Below are 19,798 nucleotides of genomic sequence, written 5' to 3'. Positions count from 1 at the left end.
TATTGCAAACAAATTCAACAGTGACCAAAACTACAAAAAAATGAAAAAAGCTATTTTTTTATTTGTCTAACTGGTTTTAAAAGCATTTGAAACTTTTGTAATTTTAGCATTTTTGTCTTTTAATTTTTTTTTTAAATCATCATAATTTTTTCGTTTTGTAAGTTTGAGGACTTCCCTTAAATGAAAAATACGTTTAGATCCCTCGTTTTCTTCAAATGGTAAACACGTAATTTTTAGGCCATTTTTTTTTCTTCATATTTCTTGACGTTTCAGGCATTTTAAAGACATTTATAATAGTGAGCTGCATATAAGAGAAGCGACATCTGGTCTCTCTAAGAATAGAATATATCGAATATATAGAATAGAATAACATCGCCGAAAGCTTGGACAAAAAAAAATCCTCAGCACGGTTTTCTGGCTCAATGTTCAAGTTAACAGTGAGTAAATCCAAAAAAGCAACATTGAATTTGATGCCCGAAGGATCACGATAAACGGTATGAATGACTTGAATTTAGTTAACAATTAGACAGTTTTCTAATCAGAAACACGATCCACCAACGCAGTGAAAAATTGCACGTAATCATAAATTCATATGACGAGCTTTGAAATTATCTGGTTAAACTAGAACAACAATCACAATACTCTCCTTAGTCGAGTTATTGATTAGAAAGCTTAAAGCTCTACGACAAAATCGATTCGATTTTGACAGTTCTTTCGTATCGATTGGAATTTTGTGTTTCATTCGTCGCTTCTCTTACATGTAGGTTTACTAATCTATAATACTTATTGAAAAATGTCGATTTTGCGGATTTTCTTCAACCCCCCTTTTTTATAGGGTAAAAATTTGAAATTCTGAGTGCTCTGAGGCAACTCTCAATTACGTTTGATGAGGCTGAAATTTTTTCACAGGTCAGTTTTTGGGCTAATCTACAAATTGTGTAAGGTCGGTCTTCGAAATTCGTTAATGACATTCCTTTTTCCATTCATCCACGTACGTTCTGTGTTCTTGAAGAATTTCCGATTTTTTGTTGTAGTTTTTTTATTTAGAATAAAATGAATAAAAGTTTTCTGCGAAAATTATCGCAATTTCATAATATTCGATTTTTTTTTCTTACGCTTTTCTCAAATTCCCCTAAATCAAAGCAATCGAAAGATTCCCTTTAACCCTTTCCTTCCCACGAAGTTTTTCACGTTTTAAAAATAAAAATATTGCTAATACAGCTACAGCTAAAGTTCTAGAACAAAAGATGCATAATTTAAGCCTACTTTAATGATCCATTTGATAAATTTGGGTTTTAAGGTGGATCATATGTGCTCCATTGGGAAGATAACAACACATAGGGTGCAAATGAAAAACAGGAAACATTTGCTAAAAAACATGGAATTTCATCACTTCATTGATCACAAACAAAAACGATCCTATTTGATGAAAAACTTCTTTGGTATACACATCCCTCGAAAGTCTATTTATTGAAATATCTGAAATTTTCATTTTTGCCTTGAACAATTGGCCGCCATGACACTTTGCGCAAGGGAAACAAAACATGCCGTTTTTCGAGAAGATCTCGAACTTTTACAAATATTTTGAGACATGTGGTCATTTAAGCAGATGAAATAACTATCCTGAAGCAATTCTTTTGTTGACGAAATGATTTTCTTGAGTATTGATAAGAAGCTTAACAAGAAGAAAAGTACGTTTTGTTCCCAGTGTATCACCAGTGATCCACTTTACTTACTCAAGAATTTATATGTTTTAGTTGAAATCTAAGTAAACCATCATTTGATTTTGCTTGCATAAGCAACCTTCTGCACGTCAGTATTTTTATTTGAAGGAAATTATAAAAACTTGTCAAGTTATTGAGCAACAAAGGACGACTTGATTTAAACTCGAAAAAAATCCGACTTTTTTGCAGCTTTTGATCTGCCAAGCAAAACCTAGCGAACCGATTTTCTTCAAATTTTGTGCAATGTTTCTTCACTTATATCTACACATTCGGTGAAAAAATGGTGTTGATCTAAAGCGCCCAGTTCAAATGCGAGCTGTGCAAAGTTGTGGATCACCTGTGCTACCATGGGAAGGAAAGGGTTAACTCAACCACGGTATAAGAAAAGTTTAGATACTGGAATTTCGCTCGTAAATTCTCACTGAAGAAGATAGTAAGTTGCTATCGAAATATCGGTATCTGATGTTTCATATACTGTGTTTGAATTAAAGGGAATCTTTCGATTGTTTTGATTCAGTAGAATTATTCAACCAAGTAGGCTCAAGACAGATATTAGACTAAAATTCCCATTTTTGAGGCTTTCAAGTATTCAGGCTTTAATTTTGGTTCCATCAGGGATAGTTTTTCGGAAGCTCGATTACTGGAAACGTTCGGTTAGGAAATAGCTTTCTGGAGCCACTTTTTACCGTGAATACCTCTGTTCTAATGTAATTCTAAAACAATTTCAAAATTCAGTTTTTATTTTAAAGTATTTCAGAACCGGACCGAGGATCGAGGTAGAGTGTCCTACCCGGGATTTCCCGGTCGGGAATTCCCGGGAATTAGAAAAATTCGGGAATTCCTGAATCCCGGGAAATGCCCAAAAAATCCCAGGAATTTCCGAAGCCAATAAAATGTGCTAAATTACTAAAAATTTACATCTTCAAAATTGGAAAAATGATTCAGATTGAGCAAGAAAAATGATAGTTCTACCTTGAGGGCGTAGTCTTAATTTTTTTTTCTTAAATCTGGTTAATACATTGAATTTGATAGAAAGTCTTTTTCCAATCGAAAACTTAGTGTTAAAGTAAAAAACGACAAAATAACTAAACAAACCAAACGATTCCAATAGTGAAAAGCTACGGAAAGAATCTGAATGTTCTATTTTGCAACATTCATTATTTAAGACTTCCGTTTTGGATACTGTTGACAGTATCAAAATCAAAACCATCAGCAAAAAAAAGACCTATTGTAGAACAAATGGGTAGTTATCTGAAAATTTACGATGTTTGATGATTATCCTGAAGTCTAGCTAATTTCTTACGATAGAGAGAAATCTTTCACAATTATTAAAAAAAATTCAACTAGAATCAGACCAGTTTGTCGATGAAAGTACTTATTTTTGGGTCTTCGGATTGCTTATGGAACTTTTGAGGCATTTAAAACTTTATTAAATGTTTTGCAGTACTAGATTGTACCTTAGATTTAAAAATACCATTATGATAAGGATTCGTACGCAGTAGAAGGTTAAGATCTTCATGTTGAAATCTTCATTTCCAATTTTTCCCGGGATCCCGGGAAAAGGATCGTCAGATTTCCCGATTCCCGGGAACGCTAAAATGGCCGGGGAATTGACACTCTAGATCGAGGCCATCAATTCTGTACAAAGCACGATTTATTGGAGAGCTCAATTAGAAAAACTGAGCTAAGAACAGTTAAAGTCTGGAATAGCTCTCTGGAGCCACTTTTGAAAATGCTCGACACGCGTAGGTCTGCCGTGGTCCAATTCTCTGTACCTAATTGTACTAATTTTTATGCACTTTTGTCTGAGAGACTCAAATTCTAAGAAAACATAGATCACTCTATCAATATATCCACCTCAGGAGATTCCGGATTAGAGCGCTTTAGTTTATATTCTATCAATTTTTTTCTGCTTGTTAAATGTGATGTTAACTTACACTTCTGGATTCTCTCTCTCTCATCGTTATTTTGGTATATTCTCATATCAACATTACACTGTCTCAAAACAAACTTGAACACAGTCAAAGTTAGAAACAAAGAATATTTTCCATTGTTTTGCTCGTCATTTTTGTATTTTTTGTAATATTTGTCATTATTGTAATTTTGTCATTTTTGTCATTTTTGTCATTTTTGTCATTTTTGTCATTTTTGTCATTTTTGTCATTTTTGTCATTTTTGTCATTTTTGTCATTTTTGTCATTTTTGTCATTTTTGTCATTTTTGTCATTTTTGTCATTTTTGTCATTTTTGTCATTTTTGTCATTTTTGTCATTTTTGTCATTTTTGTCATTTTTGTCATTTTTGTCATTTTTGTCATTTTTGTCATTTTTGTCATTTTTGTCATTTTTGTCATTTTTGTCATTTTTGTCATTTTTGTCATTTTTGTCATTTTTGTCATTTTTGTCATTTTTGTCATTTTTGTCATTTTTGTCATTTTTGTCATTTTTGTCATTTTTGTCATTTTTGTCATTTTTGTCATTTTTGTCATTTTTGTCATTTTTGTCATTTTTGTCATTTTTGTCATTTTTGTCATTTTTGTCATTTTTGTCATTTTTGTCATTTTTGTCATTTTTGTCATTTTTGTCATTTTTGTCATTTTTGTCATTTTTGTCATTTTTGTCATTTTTGTCATTTTTGTCATTTTTGTCATTTTTGTCATTTTTGTCATTTTTGTCATTTTTGTCATTTTTGTCATTTTTGCCATTTTTGTCATTTTTGTCATTTTTGTCATTTTTGTCATTTTTGTCATTTTTGTCATTTTTGTCATTTTTGTCATTTTTGTCATTTTTGTCATTTTTGTCATTTTTGTCATTTTTGTCATTTTTGTCATTTTTGTCATTTTTGTCATTTTTGTCATTTTTGTCATTTTTGTCATTTTTGTCATTTTTGTCATTTTTGTCATTTTTGTCATTTTTGTCATTTTTGTCATTTTTGTCATTTTTGTCATTTTTGTCATTTTTGTCATTTTTGTCATTTTTGTCATTTTTGTCATTTTTGTCATTTTTGTCATTTTTGTCATTTTTGTCATTTTTGTCATTTTTGTCATTTTTGTCATTTTTGTCATTTTTGTCATTTTTGTCATTTTTGTCATTTTTGTCATTTTTGTCATTTTTGTCATTTTTGTCATTTTTGTCATTTTTGTCATTTTTGTCATTTTTGTCATTTTTGTCATTTTTGTCATTTTTGTCATTTTTGTCATTTTTGTCATTTTTGTCATTTTTGTCATTTTTGTCATTTTTGTCATTTTTGTCATTTTTGTCATTTTTGTCATTTTTGCCATTTTTGTCATTTTTGTCATTTTTGTCATTTTTGTCAAAAAATTAATCAAAATTCAAAAGTAAAACAAGTCAAAACATGTCATTTGTCCTAGAAATTGCAACAACTATCAAATCAAGAACCGACTAATTTGCAATACCAATAGGAAATTTTATACGGAGACTTTTGTAATTGTTGCATTTGTGTTATTCTTCGCAATTCTGTTTTTTTTTTTTTTTTTGTTGGTTATTTTTGGAAGATTGAGTTTAAAATAGGTACAAAGCAAGGAAAACTTCATGTAGGTTTAAACTTAAACTCAAACTTAAACTAATGATATTTGGATCAGAGCGAGTTTTGAGTAATTTATAAGCCGGTTTCAAGTCTTTGATACAAAATAACCGGAAGCCACAAAACGGCTTCCTACTTCAAATGAGTTTTGTTATGGTTTTCAGTCGATCGGGACTATTTATTTTTTCTATTAATTTACTATTTTATTTTTAGAAAAATCAATTTTCATACTTTTCAACATGCAAAAGCGTGGAAAAATGTTTTACGAATTTTGGTCATTAGCTTTAGTATTTTGTTTAGTTGAAATTTAGGGATTTTTATTTTAAAAAATAATAAAATTTAAAAAATATGAAATTTTTTAATTTTCGTGATTTTTCTGTTATTAGTATGCTTTTTATTTTTCAAAACTTGTATAACGTTTGTCTGGAGTGAATTTTTCAGTTATTTCTCTACCTTTTATTCTATTTATTTGTTTCACTATATCCCAATTCCCGATCAAGTTTTAAAATGAGTTGTTTTTTTATATTACCAACATTATGAAAATGATTTTATTAACTAAAAACGATGTATTTTAAACACCAGATTACATTTTTTATCCTTCAAGAACCCAGAAATTCAAAGTTAGTTCTTTAAAGGCAAAATAAAATTTTCTAATTACAGTTATGTTTCAAACAAAGATTCAAACAAAATTGATTTTGGACAAAGCTAACCCTAAAAAACTCCTCTCAAAAGACAAAAAATGCAAACCATCTGAAAACCATTTCATCAGTCCCATCTCTGCACTTCGATTCCGAAGTCATCTTTTTTCCCCGAATGAATAAATCACGCTGTAAGCTCATAGGTTCCAGATCGGAACTGCATTAGCCAGAGCGTAAATCAATCCGGAATGCGTTCCACGGCGACAGATTTTTAGCCCAATCAGCTACGAGGAGGAGAATGAAGACGACGACGACGACATTTTTCCTACCAGGTTTATATTCTCTTTCGTTTCATTTTTTTTCTCTTTAAGCTCCTTTTGATCAATGATTGGGCTGACAGACAAACTAATGAAGAAATTTAGGGAAAGATGTCAACTACGTTGAGTAAACCAGTACATACAGTGGAAATATTTGAAAATGTTTAATAGTTGAATATCTATTGTAAAACATAGTTTTGTTCCGATTGGATAATTTTCTCTCAAAATGTGCTTAACTTGTCTTTATGAGGACTTATAACCGGTCCTCGAAGGAGTAAAAGAACTCTCCAAAGTATATGCATATTTATGAGCACGGACAAACCCGGCTTCAGCACAGTCCTACTTCAAGTTTGATTCGTTACTCCTCTTTGCGGTTCAGGGCTCAACACAGTCTGTCAGATATCTCGATTCACAAATCAACTGTCAAGCCGATTCGCTCTTTGAGTAGGGTCGATCCTGATACCACTAATTTTATTGATTATTCTTTCCATCCTGAAATACTCTTATCTCGAAATTCGCAACAACATGTCAAGCTGTTATCAAATGGGCCGGATCTGGGAATACACATTTTCCCCCCCGGCTGGGTATGCTTTAACTTAACTGTGCGAGACGTTTCGCAAAACCACATTCCCACAACGTACCTACATGTATGTAGGCATAAATACGGGGTCAGAGAGATAGGGGAATTTGCATATTTCGTTCCGGTTTTATCAAGGCAACACTTTACCCTGCCTGACCTGAGACTGCCTCCCACTGCCACTTGAAGCCTCAGAGCCACACAAAACGGCTGAACAGACAATTGAATTTATGAATGATATCGGGATCATCATTGGGAGTATCAAAACAAAATTATGCAAACGAAGGATTGATGGATTGGACCGGGCGTCGAGGAGACCCTTTTCGAGACTTCACTGAAACCCGAACAACAAGCCTTAAAGATCCATTTTGGGGAAGTTTTTAACCCTTCTCCTCTTTTCTTGGTTTCGGAATTCAATTGGGAATTTGCCAGTCATTGTCACATAACTAACACTTTTAGAGAGGATATAAAAGTTAAGAAGCAAATAATGTTTGACTCATTGTCAAGTTGCTTGACTCGTTTTTCATGACATGAGGAGAAAATCTAAAAAAAAAAAGAAAATTGAAATAACCAGATTAAGTTTGATTATCCTTTATTTTTTATCCTATCTGAAATTTTGTGTAATTTCTTTAAATTATGTTATTTATTTTTTTTTTTTGTCATGTTTGCATTTTTGCTATTTTCATACAAATTTACATTTTTGTTAGTTTTTCAATTTTGCATTCATGTCATTTAAGTTTTAAATAATTTTTTAATTTTAAGTCGTCATGTTCGACTGACAGGCAAGGAATATTTAAATAAGGTAGTGTCGAGAGCCATATTGGATTTTTTTTGTGACGTCACAAAAACGATTGTATCGAAAATTTATGTGAGAATGGTAAGAATTTCTAGGAAAAATACGTTTTAGAACGAAATCGAATTCCAATTTCATTTTGATTTTGTTGTAAGGCCTCTATTTCACTATGTTATGAAGTTTTTTGGTCCTTTAAAGATTGCATTATGTTTTTTTCTTAAGTTATTAATGAATGCAATGTCGCCTTGAAGCTAAAACCTGCAAAAATGAAGAAAATATCAGCTTCGAAAAGGTCTAGCTGGTAGATATTGAGTGTTCAACTGATTGTAATGATTTTAATCCAACCGGTTTACCATATACAAATCTTTTGTAGAACAATTAACATTAATTCATGATTGTTAACTCAGTTTACTAAAATGCCAATAAAAGATTGTGGTTTTGTATAAAAAAAATGTGTTTTGATCACTTTTTTGTAATGACGAGCATAAACTGCACTAATTTGAACATTTTCATTAAAGACTTCGAACTAATTTAAAAGTTTTGCAAATTTCAGTGGTGAAAATCCACAATTTTTTCGAACTTCGATGGTCTTTGTGGAAAATTTCCAGCAGATTCTTCGAATTATCATCGAAAAATAAAAGTTTCCTAGTAAATTAACAGATTTTTCGTGATTGTGACGTTTCAGTTTGTACCAATACTAGAGCAGGGCTGCCTTGGCACTACCTTCTTTAAATCGGTATCAAATTTTGAATACGGCGAATGCGCCAACTGTAAACAAATCCAGATAATCACATAAATGCGTTAAACTCTTTATTTTACATCCGAAAATATGATCTCCTTTTAATTTTTCTTATTTTAGTGAAGTTAAATTTCTTTTTTTAAATAAGGCGAATAGCTTTTTTTATGAGTGTGTAATCCCACAGTTCATTCGCCCATTTCCCCTAAAAATTTCGTCGCGAACAAAAGGGCAAATAGTAATTTCGAGATGGAAAAAGGGCATTGAAGTTTTTGAAATTTGTTTTCCCAGGACGAGGAGATGCACAAATCAGAATTTATAAGATCGTTGAATGTGCTAATGTTTTAATGTGATCATTTGAACCCGCTTTCAAGCCGAAATTTGCTTGAATATAGCTTCTTTAATGAGTGATCCAAAAGGCGAACAGTCATTCTGCAATTCAAAAGGGCGCTCCAATTTGGCGAATGAACAAAATGAGAGCACCAGTTTGTGGCAAAAGGGCCCACAGTTAAATTTATTTATTTTTTGAAGTAATTAGTACGGAAAAGCTATATTGATCGATCGGGTGATGAAATTAAATCAATTTGAAGGCATTTTAGCGACTTATTTAGGAAAATGATTGTACGCAGCTAAATAGGAAATTGATTTTATTTTCTGAAACTTGGAATGCGTTTTTCTCAAAACAAAGGTCTCGTATTCAAAAATCGATACCGAAATATTCCTTGACTGACAGGGCTGTTTTGTTTTTGATAACACAGTTGAAATTGAAAAAGGTGTGTCGTTCGTTTTTTTTTTTTCGAGTGAAAGATCTCGTAACCAAACACAAAGTAACCTTCTTTAGACTTCAGACTTCAGAAATCACTCACACAGGGAGAAAGAGAAAGAGAGATTCACGTATAATTAGCTGAAGAACAAAAAGCCCCAGCGTTGCTGGATTAACAGTTTGTAAACATCCATCATATTGGAAAAATGATAAATAAAAATATTTTGCTTATCCACTCATTATCCACCTTAAATCATTGAACTCGAAATGAATGAAGATTAAAAATTTGTTATAGGATAAAAGTATTTTTAAATAATCATAATTTTCATATGAACAACATAATTTGCAACTAATTGGAAATTTGTATATTACTGGATTCTGGAATATCTTGTATGAACCGGTTTCTGTGACATTATAATCTTACTCAATTTACTCTTTTTGGAGTCACAGCATATGGTAACTTTAAAATGGAAAAAAGTATTAAAAAATAAGAAAACAATTCAATAAAAAGATGCTTGAACATGTTTTTCAAATTATTCAACTTCCCTAGTGAAGGAAACAAATATATCGAAAAAATAATTGGATAAAATAACAATTCTAAGGTCGAAAACAATTCGGCAACGTAGGGTTTAATCAACTATAGATATTAAAAATTATGAAATGTCAGTTTTTTTTAATTTTTTTATTTTTTTCCTTGATTTTGTCATTTTTTTCAATTTTGTGAATTCAATCAATTTTGCCAGTTTTGTCCATTTTGTAAATTTTGTCAATTTTGTAAAATTTGTCAGTTATGTCAATTTTGTCATTTTTTTAAATTTTAACATTTATTTCCAGTTTTGTCGGTTTTATCAATTTTGTGAATTGGTCAATTTTATTATTTTTTTCATTTTTGCCAATTAAATAAACTTTGTAAATTTTGTCAGTTTTGCCAATTTTGTCAATTTTATTAATTTTGTCAATTTGGTCAATTTTGTCAATTTTGTTAATTTTATCAATTTTGTCAGTTTTGTCAACAATGTCAATTTTGTCTATTTTGCCAATTCGACAATTTTATCAATTTTAGTCAATTTTATCATTTTTATGAATTTTGCCAATATCGCAACTTTTTTGCTTTTGTCATTATTTTCAATTTTTTCAATTTTTATAATTTCGTTAATTTTGTCAATGTTGTAATTTTTTTTTTAATTTCACCAATTTTGACAATTCTTACAATTCTGTAAATTTTGTCAACATTGTCAATTTTTTCAACTCTTTCTGTTTTGTTAATCTTGTAAATTTTGTCAATTTTTTTCAATTTTTTCAGTTTTGTCAATTTTGTTAATTATGTTAATTTTTTTCCATTCTTCAACTTTTGCTACTGTCAATTTTGCCAATTTCGCCAAATTTGTATTTTTTGTCATATTTGACAATACAGACCTCGTTCATTTTTAGCAACATTTTATTTTGGCAACATCCGATTTTGGCACATGTGCCAAAATCGAACGGTTTTTAGAAACAACATAACCTTTTAGTTTCTGCTATAACAGGACCAATATAATTTTGACAAACTCCAAAAATACGTTTTCATGTTTCGAAAAGGTGATAAAATACAACAAAAAAAAGTTATTTAAAAAATTTATAAAGTACTCGAAAATTACAAAATGATGAAAAATTCAAAAACTTAAAAAAAACAAATACAAACAAAAGACTTAAAATGATAAAATTCAACTAAAAAATTATGAAGAATGGAAAAAACGGCAAAAATGACAAAAAAAAAACAGATCATAAACAAAACAAGAATAGGGCAAAATACATAAAAAATATGAGAAAAACTAAAAATCTAAATCTAAAAATGGCCGGAAATTGCCTAAAAATAACGTTGATGATAATAGATATAGTAATTTTGAAAAAAATGAGAGAAAAAAAAATGAGAAAAAAACCGTTAGATTTTGGCAACACAAAATGTTCGGGCATGTTTCCAAAAACGAACGGGGTCTGTATTGTCATTTTTGTAAATTTTATCAATATTATGTCGATTTTGCCCATTGCCTTAATTCATTAAACTTTGTCTGTTGTCAATTTCAAGGTTTTTTTTTCTGGAATCAACAGAGTGTTTGAGCTGTTTGTAGTGGAAAAGGATTTAGAATTATTTAGATATTCATAGATTTATTCAAGTTAAAAAAATATACTTCTGAAATGTCTGCTCTTTTGTGATTCTGTTTTCACAAATTTGCTTGTCTTCCCAATACAAAATATTGCCCAATAATTATTTAAAAAAATACCATGAGGAGCTTATTCGCTTTAAATCTTATGCATGTTCCCAAAAGCTTCCCAAATGCTCTAAACTGTACTATCGAGGACTTGATGGCGCTACTGTTTGGTTGTTGTCTTCTATTAGTCTTTAACCCGTCATCGTCTTTGCTAGACACCAATCCCAACAACAATCGAACAATTGCAGCTTTTGTAAAGACATTAAGTCTCTAAACTTATTGTTTTAAGATATATTTTTTTATCTTCCTTCCAGGTGAAAAAATCACTTTTTTCTTTCGATCATCAAAAAATATGAAAATGTTGTGAAGACATCAAATGTCTATTGTTTACATTTTGTCCACAATTAATTTTGATTGCTTTTTAGATCCATATTGCCATGTGTGCGTTGGCGAGTGATTCTTTTCCGAAATATTCATGGTATTTACGGCTTATATTCATCCTTTCTATGATTTGCCATGTTTCTTTAAAATTTTCCTTCAAAACCCACCTTCGAAAATTTGAAAGTTTTCAGGACAGAAATGTAAAAACCAGAACCCTAATCAAAATATTAGATTTGATCTCGTTGCTTGCTCATGATGTTTGTGTGCAGCCTACATATGTAAAAATTTGAAATCATTATCCTTAATATTAATAATGATTTTTTTTAAATCATATTTTAATATATAGATAGTCACCCCGGACGAAAGTAAGGTTTAAGAACTGTACTCGAAAAAAATGCAACCCTTTCGATTGCGGATAACTCTTGAATGCATGGATGACAATGGATGCAATTCTCAGAGAAACATTTTATAGTGTAATATTAACATGTGCTGACTCATTCCTGGTTCAAACAGCACTAACTTGTTAACATCAAACTTAGCTGATTAGGTAAAATAGTAATAATTTTTTTTTTACAAAAGACTATACAGCAAAGCTTTAGTTTTAAATTACTTCATGGCATTTCCTCTGTAACTTTTGAAGTACTCACAAATTTCCTTACAAAATCCTTAAAATGTCAAATGATTCTTTACAAAAAGCTTTCCAACCCAAAAAATATTCTCCACAAAAAAAAACGATATGGAACAGAATAAATTTTAGAGCCGACAATCTTCCCCTAATTTATGGTCGTAATGATTGTCATTCCCGGGTAGAAACCACGCCAACATTCGCACATGTTGCCATCTTCCGAGTAGGTAAATACAAGAATCCACTAGGAAGAGAAAAAATACAAACTTCCAACGCATGCCGTTTGTGTGTCATAATAGATGACAATTTAATATTACACAGCTTAAAAGCCGGTGGGAAGAAGTCTTCCATCGCCATATTGCTACTTTTTGTGTAAAAACCTACTTGGGGTTGTCCATGAAAACAAGAAAACATCTCAACAGCTGTTGCCTATGGGCAACAGCTGTTGAGATGTTTTCTTGTCTTTACACAGAGCTTGACTTGGTGGAAGAACAATATCGAACGAAACCGAGCAACTGGACTTGTGTGTTTGATGTAAATTAGCTTCGCCATAAGTCCATAAGCCATAAGTTTTTCCAGGGTTTTTTTCGGGTTTCAAATTCAAATTTAGCATCGATGTTCGCTTGCTTTGATTGAGAAGGAGATGTGTTGTCGCGAAGAATTCTTGTCTTAGCAGGCGGTGAACGAATTCTTCAACTAATTTAAATAATAAGAATCTAACATAAAAAAAAGTTTCATTATATAATCATTTGTCAACAATGGCATTTGGCATATTACTCATCATTTAACAGAATAAAAATCGAATTTCTATCCACTAGGGTGGAAACGATTCGTTTCCAGAAAAGCGTGAAACCTTTCAGCGTCACCAAACGATCGCTTCCGGTCAGTAAATATTTATCGCAGCGCATTGTTTCCACACCGAACTTATTCAAACTATCGCCATTCGGCCACCAAAAGGGCTTAATGAATTGAATGGTTGAACCACACGCTGCATATTGTGGGAAATCAGAAATATATTTACCGACTACCTTCCCGCCTCTCATTCATGCAGCTTATAATGCCGGAATGCAAATCCGGAAAAAAAAATGTGGATTTCGTGCTCTCCTGAGCATTTGGGGAATGGAGATGTGTATACGGGGTTAATCTCATTAGAATTCCAACGCTTTTGTTTGCTTTTCGATTTTTTTTTTTGGGGTTATGGTCGAAACGAACGAAAACAATTGCAAACGTGCCGTTTCGTTCAAACACAGGGTTTATTTGAGCCGAAAAGTAATAATTAATTACACATTGCTGTGTTGCCTTCCACCTTCAAGGGTCGGTGATTGAGGAATTTGTTTGCTTTCAAATTTGTGAAACGTTCATTGAAAATGCTTTTAAGTAAATTTAAATCAGGAACAAATACTACTAACTGAGCTTCAACAAATATATCCTCTTAGTTGTCCTATTAGAGGGAAAAGAAAGCTAAACGGCATGAAATATTGCGCTCACTTATCAAAACGACAAAAACACATCGCCATTTTAATTACCACTTCATCATTTTTACATTTTCCTCTCAATGCGATCTTCTTCTGTTGCTGCCATGTTTCATTCAAGAAAAATAGGAATCCTGAAACATATTTTATTTTAAACCGCAGTTAGCTTTGGGGGAAAAAAACAAGCCAACGGAAGTGACCTAATTCTAACTGTCCGGCCTACTATTTCCATCGACGTAGATCCACAAATGAGTGTGGGAGTGAGAAGTTTTTAAAAATCTTCCAAGCCACACTAACATTGTTGCTGCCTGCCCTGCAGCCAGCAGCTGCTTTGAAAAAATCGAAGCTTGCTCCGATTGAAGAAACATCATATGGTCCATCGAACAGACAACCTTCAACCGGAAACGGGCTCCTTTGACCACCTTCTTTTTTCTTTCTAGATTCCACGTTTCAACGCTTTTTCCGTCGCGCTCAACCTTCACCGTGAAAATCAAAGCGAAAAAAAAGAAGGCGTTAGGAAAAAAGTATTAAACGGTATGGAGCGTAAGAAGCGCAATTTCTGTGTATAACTTTTATTAGCGCATCCATTTCCGGTCCTTAACAGCTTTCCACATTTTTTCTATCTTCGTTCCTTATTTCACTTCACCACCTGTTAAGATGGGCTCTTGAACTTTATTGATTCCCTAGATTAAGTGGAATATTTTTCACTCCTTTGAAGACAGTAATTAACTGGTTCACTCAAGGATTCGACCTTTCATTCAAAATTATTCTCCCGATTTTTGAAATTTGTACAATTTTTTCTTTTCCTGACAGAATGACAATAGGGCTATTATTTCAACGAGCTAGTAATTGAAAGAAGTGATCCAAATCATCCACAGTTTGTCTCCGGGAAAATTCCCTTTCCTCCCATTAAATCGGTTACTGCTTCAAGAAGAGGATGATGAATCGGTAAGTCGTCGAGAAAAAGCGCAACAATGAGGAGCACGTGAAAAGGGAAAAAACTGGTTGGAGGAAGGAATAAAGTAATGTCAACTCCATCTGCGTTTGCGGGAAAATTACTTCCAGCTTCCATTAGTACCTGCAATTGCTGTAAATTTGGGTGCTTCGAATTATGAGATACCAACCAAATGATTCTGCAGCGGTGAAAGTTTTTTTCGGTTCAAACAAAACGAATTTTTTTGTTCAAACTGTAACCTACGTTTCGGTCGATTATAACATCTTTTTCAAGGCGTCTCAAGGCTTTTTCATTTGTTTTCTTTGAACTCTAAACATCGGATTAATTTTGTTCAGATTCAAATTGGTGGCCGCGGAAATGCCCATGTCGGATTTCAAAAACCAACCCAACACAATTTGTTTATTGGCACAAAAACTGACCTGTACAAAATTTCGGCTCGATTGGACTTGACTCGATGGGAGCTTCAGGGCGCTCAAAGTTTCCAATTTATATTCCATCAAAAATAACTGAGGAATTAAAAAATCTTGTTTTTTCTGGCAAATGACTAAAAAGGCATAAAACATCGAAATCTGGCAAAAATCGACTTTTTGGGAAATTTGAACATTTTGGGAAACCAGTTGCTTAACAAGTAATGTTTAGCAATTGATTAAGGGGACGTTTTCAAGTGTGAATAACTTTTGATGAAATTTCATGAAATTTTCCGCTTAGTTAGTAAGTACTGTATTGTTTAATAAATGTGTAAATTCTGGTGACAATTTGTCAAGTAGTTTTTAGATAGCTCCTTAAAAAAAACATAGACGATCAATTCTGCGCAAGGTTGTAGAAAATCTGGAAACGGCCCCACTGGTAGATCCAGAATCAACTAAAAATCAACTATTTGATTATTAACCAACGCACAATGGGGAAAAACGTGTATAAACCGCGAAGAAATTCAATATCTTGCCTATTACTAGAAACAAATCCATGAAAAAGTACTTTCTTATAGTAAAAATGTCCAGAGAATCGATTGCACATAGACGCCGCACGAGCTATAGTGCCATTTTAACCCCTAATTCCCTTAATTCCCCTCCCCCCCACTTTGTAAACAATCCAGAAAAATAACTTATTTAGTTTCAAGTCTTTGAGCAAAAATACACCTATCTTGTGCAATGTTTTCTGAGAAATCGAATGAAGGCTGTTCGAGCGACCGCACACTTCGAAAAATGGAGTTTACCCTCAATTCCCCTACATTTTACAATTATTTAAGAGAAAAGCATTTTCGGACTTGAAAATTTTGAACCATCTAAGACATATCTTATGTGATTTTTTCCGAGAAATTCAACGAAGCCTGTTTGAGCCGCCGCACGGATTGGAAACTGGAGCTTTGGCTGTTTTACCCTAAATTTCCAACATTTTTTAAATAGTCCAGAAAAAGTAAGTTCAGACTTTACAACTTTAAACAAAATGGGACGAGTCCTGTGTGATTTTTTCCAAGGAACTAAACGAAGCCCATTTGAGCTACCGTACGCATTGGGTACAGAAGTTATGGTTGTTTTACCCTCCATGCCCTTACATTTTTCAAAAAGTCAGAAAAAGCATGTTCGGACTTTAACGTTTTGAACCAAATGAGACGTATCGTATGGGATTGTTCCGAGGAATTCAATGAAGGCTGTTTGAGACACCGCACGCTTCTGAAAAATGGAGTTATGGTTGTTTTTACCCTCAATTCCCCTACATTATTCAATTATTAAAAATAAAAAAAAGCATGTTCAGACTTGAAAATTTTGAACCAAAAGGAACGTATCTTATGTAGTTTTCCGAAAAATCCAACTAAGCATATTTGAGACACTGCACGGATTGAAAACTGGAGTGGCTGTTTTACCCTCAATTTCCCAACATTTTTCAAATATTTCAGAAAAAGCATGTTCGGACTTAAAAATTTTGATCCAAATGGGACGTATCTTGTGTGATTTTCTCCGAGAAATCCAACGAAGCCTATTTGAGCTACCGCACGCATTGGGAACAGGAGTTACGGCTGTTTTACCCTTAGTTCCCTTATTTTTTTCAAATAGTTCAGAAAAAAGCATGTTTGGACTTGAAAATTTTGAACCAAGTGAGACTTATCTTATGCGAATTTTTCATAGAAATCCAATGGAGGCTGTTTTAGCCACCGCACGCTTCGCACGCTTATTATGTTCGTCAAGTTATATCGTGAGACGGTATACTATGTAAATAAATAAATAACGCTTCGGAAAATGGATTTATAGCTGTTTTTATCCTCAATTCCCCTATATTTTTCAATTATTTCTGAAAAAAGCATGTTCGGACTTAAAATTTTTTAACCAAATGGTACAAATTTTGTGTGATTCTTTACGAGGAACTCAACGAAGCCTAATTGAGCCACCGCATGCATTGGAAACGGGAGTTATGGCTGTTTTACCCTCAATTTCCCAACATGTTTTAATAAATTCAGAAAATTGAGAGCAATCCGGGCGGTGGCTTAAAAAAGCTTCGTTGGGTATCTTACAAAAATCTACACAAGATGCGTCCCATTTGGTTAAAAAATTTGAAGTCCGTACATGCTTTTTTCTGAATTAATAGAAACATGTAGGGGAATTGAGGGTTCCGAGGAATCCAATAAAGCGTGCCTTTATTGGATTCCTCGGAAAAAATCACACAAGAGAAGTCCCATTTGGTTCAAAATTTACAAGTTCGAACATGCGAAGGGAAAACACGGCCATAACTCCATTATCTGAAGCTTGAGTTGGCTCAAACAGCCTTCATTCGATTCCTTGAAAAAAAATTACACAAGACAAGTCCCTTTTGGTTCAATATTTTGAAGTCCGAACATGCTTTTTCTGAAATAATTGAAATTATGGGGGAATTGAGGGTAAAAACAGCCCTAACTCCATTTTTCGAAGCGTGCGGTCGCTCAAACAGCCTCCATTCGATTTCCAAGAAAAAATTGCACAAGATAGGTCTATTTTGTTCAAAGTTTTCAAGTCTAAATAAGTTTTTTCTGGATTGTTTACAAAATATAGAGGAATTAGGAGTTAAAAAGGCACTGTACTTTTAATGTATTTGTTTGGAAAGAATATAGAATTTCTTCGCGGTTTTTACACTTTTTCCCCATTGTGCAATGTGTTAAAATTGTTAAAGTAACTCTAGAGAACACAGCGACGAGCTGGAAGTGGAATAAAAGCGATGTTGATCAACTATGGCATTTACGCTCACCATTCGTTTGCCGACGGTACTTCTAGTCTAAGTGCAACTTTCCTAACCCTTTCAAAAAACTGCATGCAATTCCACCTGCAAGTGAAAAGCCTAAATTCTGTGTAGCTTAAATATAGACCTCTGTCTTTAGTTCACAATTGTACAATAGAGATCTTATTTTTCCCTGCGGTATTCGATAAATGAAACGATAAAACTTACTTGGTTCGCTCTTCGTAGCTCACAGCTCCGGTGGATTGTAATGACGTCTGGACGAGGGTCGATCGCAGAAAACGGCATTCGTTGCGGTGGTTTTATGCCGCTCGACATCGGTTAAGAGTCGCTTTCCCTGTAGAGCAACCTTCTTCTGGCTGATTGATAGAAAATCTGTAAGGTATAACGGTGACCGTTTTTAATAAGATTTTTTTTATACTTACTCTAAACTAGAAATCATTTTTCACTTATAAGTGATTTACTGCACTTAGGAATCGAATCCGGGATAGAAGATCCGTCCAGAGTGGCGAACTATTATCAAACGTTAAAACAATTTAAAAATTGCTATGCCGTTTTTCACTGTTTGGGTTTTATAGTTTCAGTCAATCTCAATCAATTGGTTACAATTACAAACTTATGTATATGTTTTAATCCTATTTGAAAACCACTCAATAATCTACGTGTTCAAGATGATAAGAATTTTTGTTTTAAAATCCCTGAGAAAAAAGAATTTAAAAAAATGGTAAGAATTTTAAATTCTTATAACAAAAAATCAAACGTATTCACTTCTTTCGAACCAACCTATTACGCTCAGTTCACTTCTTTTCCTTCGAAAGGCAGATTACTGGCAAACAGCGCGCGCGAGAAAACTTTGATTACTTTGAGTCGAGTTGGATATTATCACTTTTCTGCAAATTCCACTCAATTGACTCGCTACATGTACCTATCATGCTAGAAAATGTCACAAATGTCTGGAAAGCTTAATTTTTCGAACCACGGATTTTCACAACTTTCTATTCACAAAGAAGAAAATTATTTAACCCAAAAAATTTACTCTTTTATTGAACTTGGATCACTACTCTAAACAGGACAGCACTTCTTCCTTTGATTTTTTTTTTGTTGTTTCGACTAAAATAGGTTACAATCAAATGCAGCTAGTAAAACTATTCGTTCTCACGGCAATCTTACCATCTAGATAGCACGGTTCGAAAAAGATACAAAAAATAGGCAGTACAGAACACGTTTATAGAAGAAAATTAAAAAAAACGAACGAACGACACCACACAGCAGCCGGAAAGCTCACTTTAGCGCCGCCCTAGCGCTAGCCATCTTTTTGACGATCGCCACGGCCGCCTCGTCCAGTTCGACCACAATCTTGGGCTCCGAATCGGCGTTGGTCACCTTCAAGGGGCCCTCCAACGATTTGATACCCTTGACGTGTGCCTCCACATGCAGCGCGTACTCAACCGCATTCAGAAACCGCCGGTTGCACATGTGACATTTCATCTCTTTCTTCGGGGTTCGGGTGATTCCGGTATGGCCGATTGTGTACCCACGGCTGTTGGTTATTTTGACTGTTGGGCGTTTCCGTTTGAGTACCAGTGATGAAGACGTTGACGATGGATTGGAGCTGATGCTGATTTCGGAGCTTTGATCCCCCTCCAAACTGCTGACCGATGAAATGTCGGACTGTGAAGGCTTCGCCTGAGTAATTACTCCGGTTGCGGTCGGTGGCCGAATCGAACGCCTTATGTTAGTAACTGCCCTCGGTGAAGATCGGGCCGTATTTGCACGTTGTTGATGGGTTTGTTCCAGCAGTTTCCGTTTGTCCGGGATAGGAATTTTCTCACAGTTCATTAGCACATGATTGTCCAAAAACTTGGCGTTGGCAAACGTTTTGGA

The sequence above is a fragment of the Uranotaenia lowii genome, chromosome 1, assembly GCF_029784155.1.
Source record: "Uranotaenia lowii strain MFRU-FL chromosome 1, ASM2978415v1, whole genome shotgun sequence".
Classification (NCBI taxonomy): Eukaryota; Metazoa; Arthropoda; class Insecta; order Diptera; family Culicidae; genus Uranotaenia; species Uranotaenia lowii.
This window is presented reverse-complemented; position numbering follows the sequence as displayed.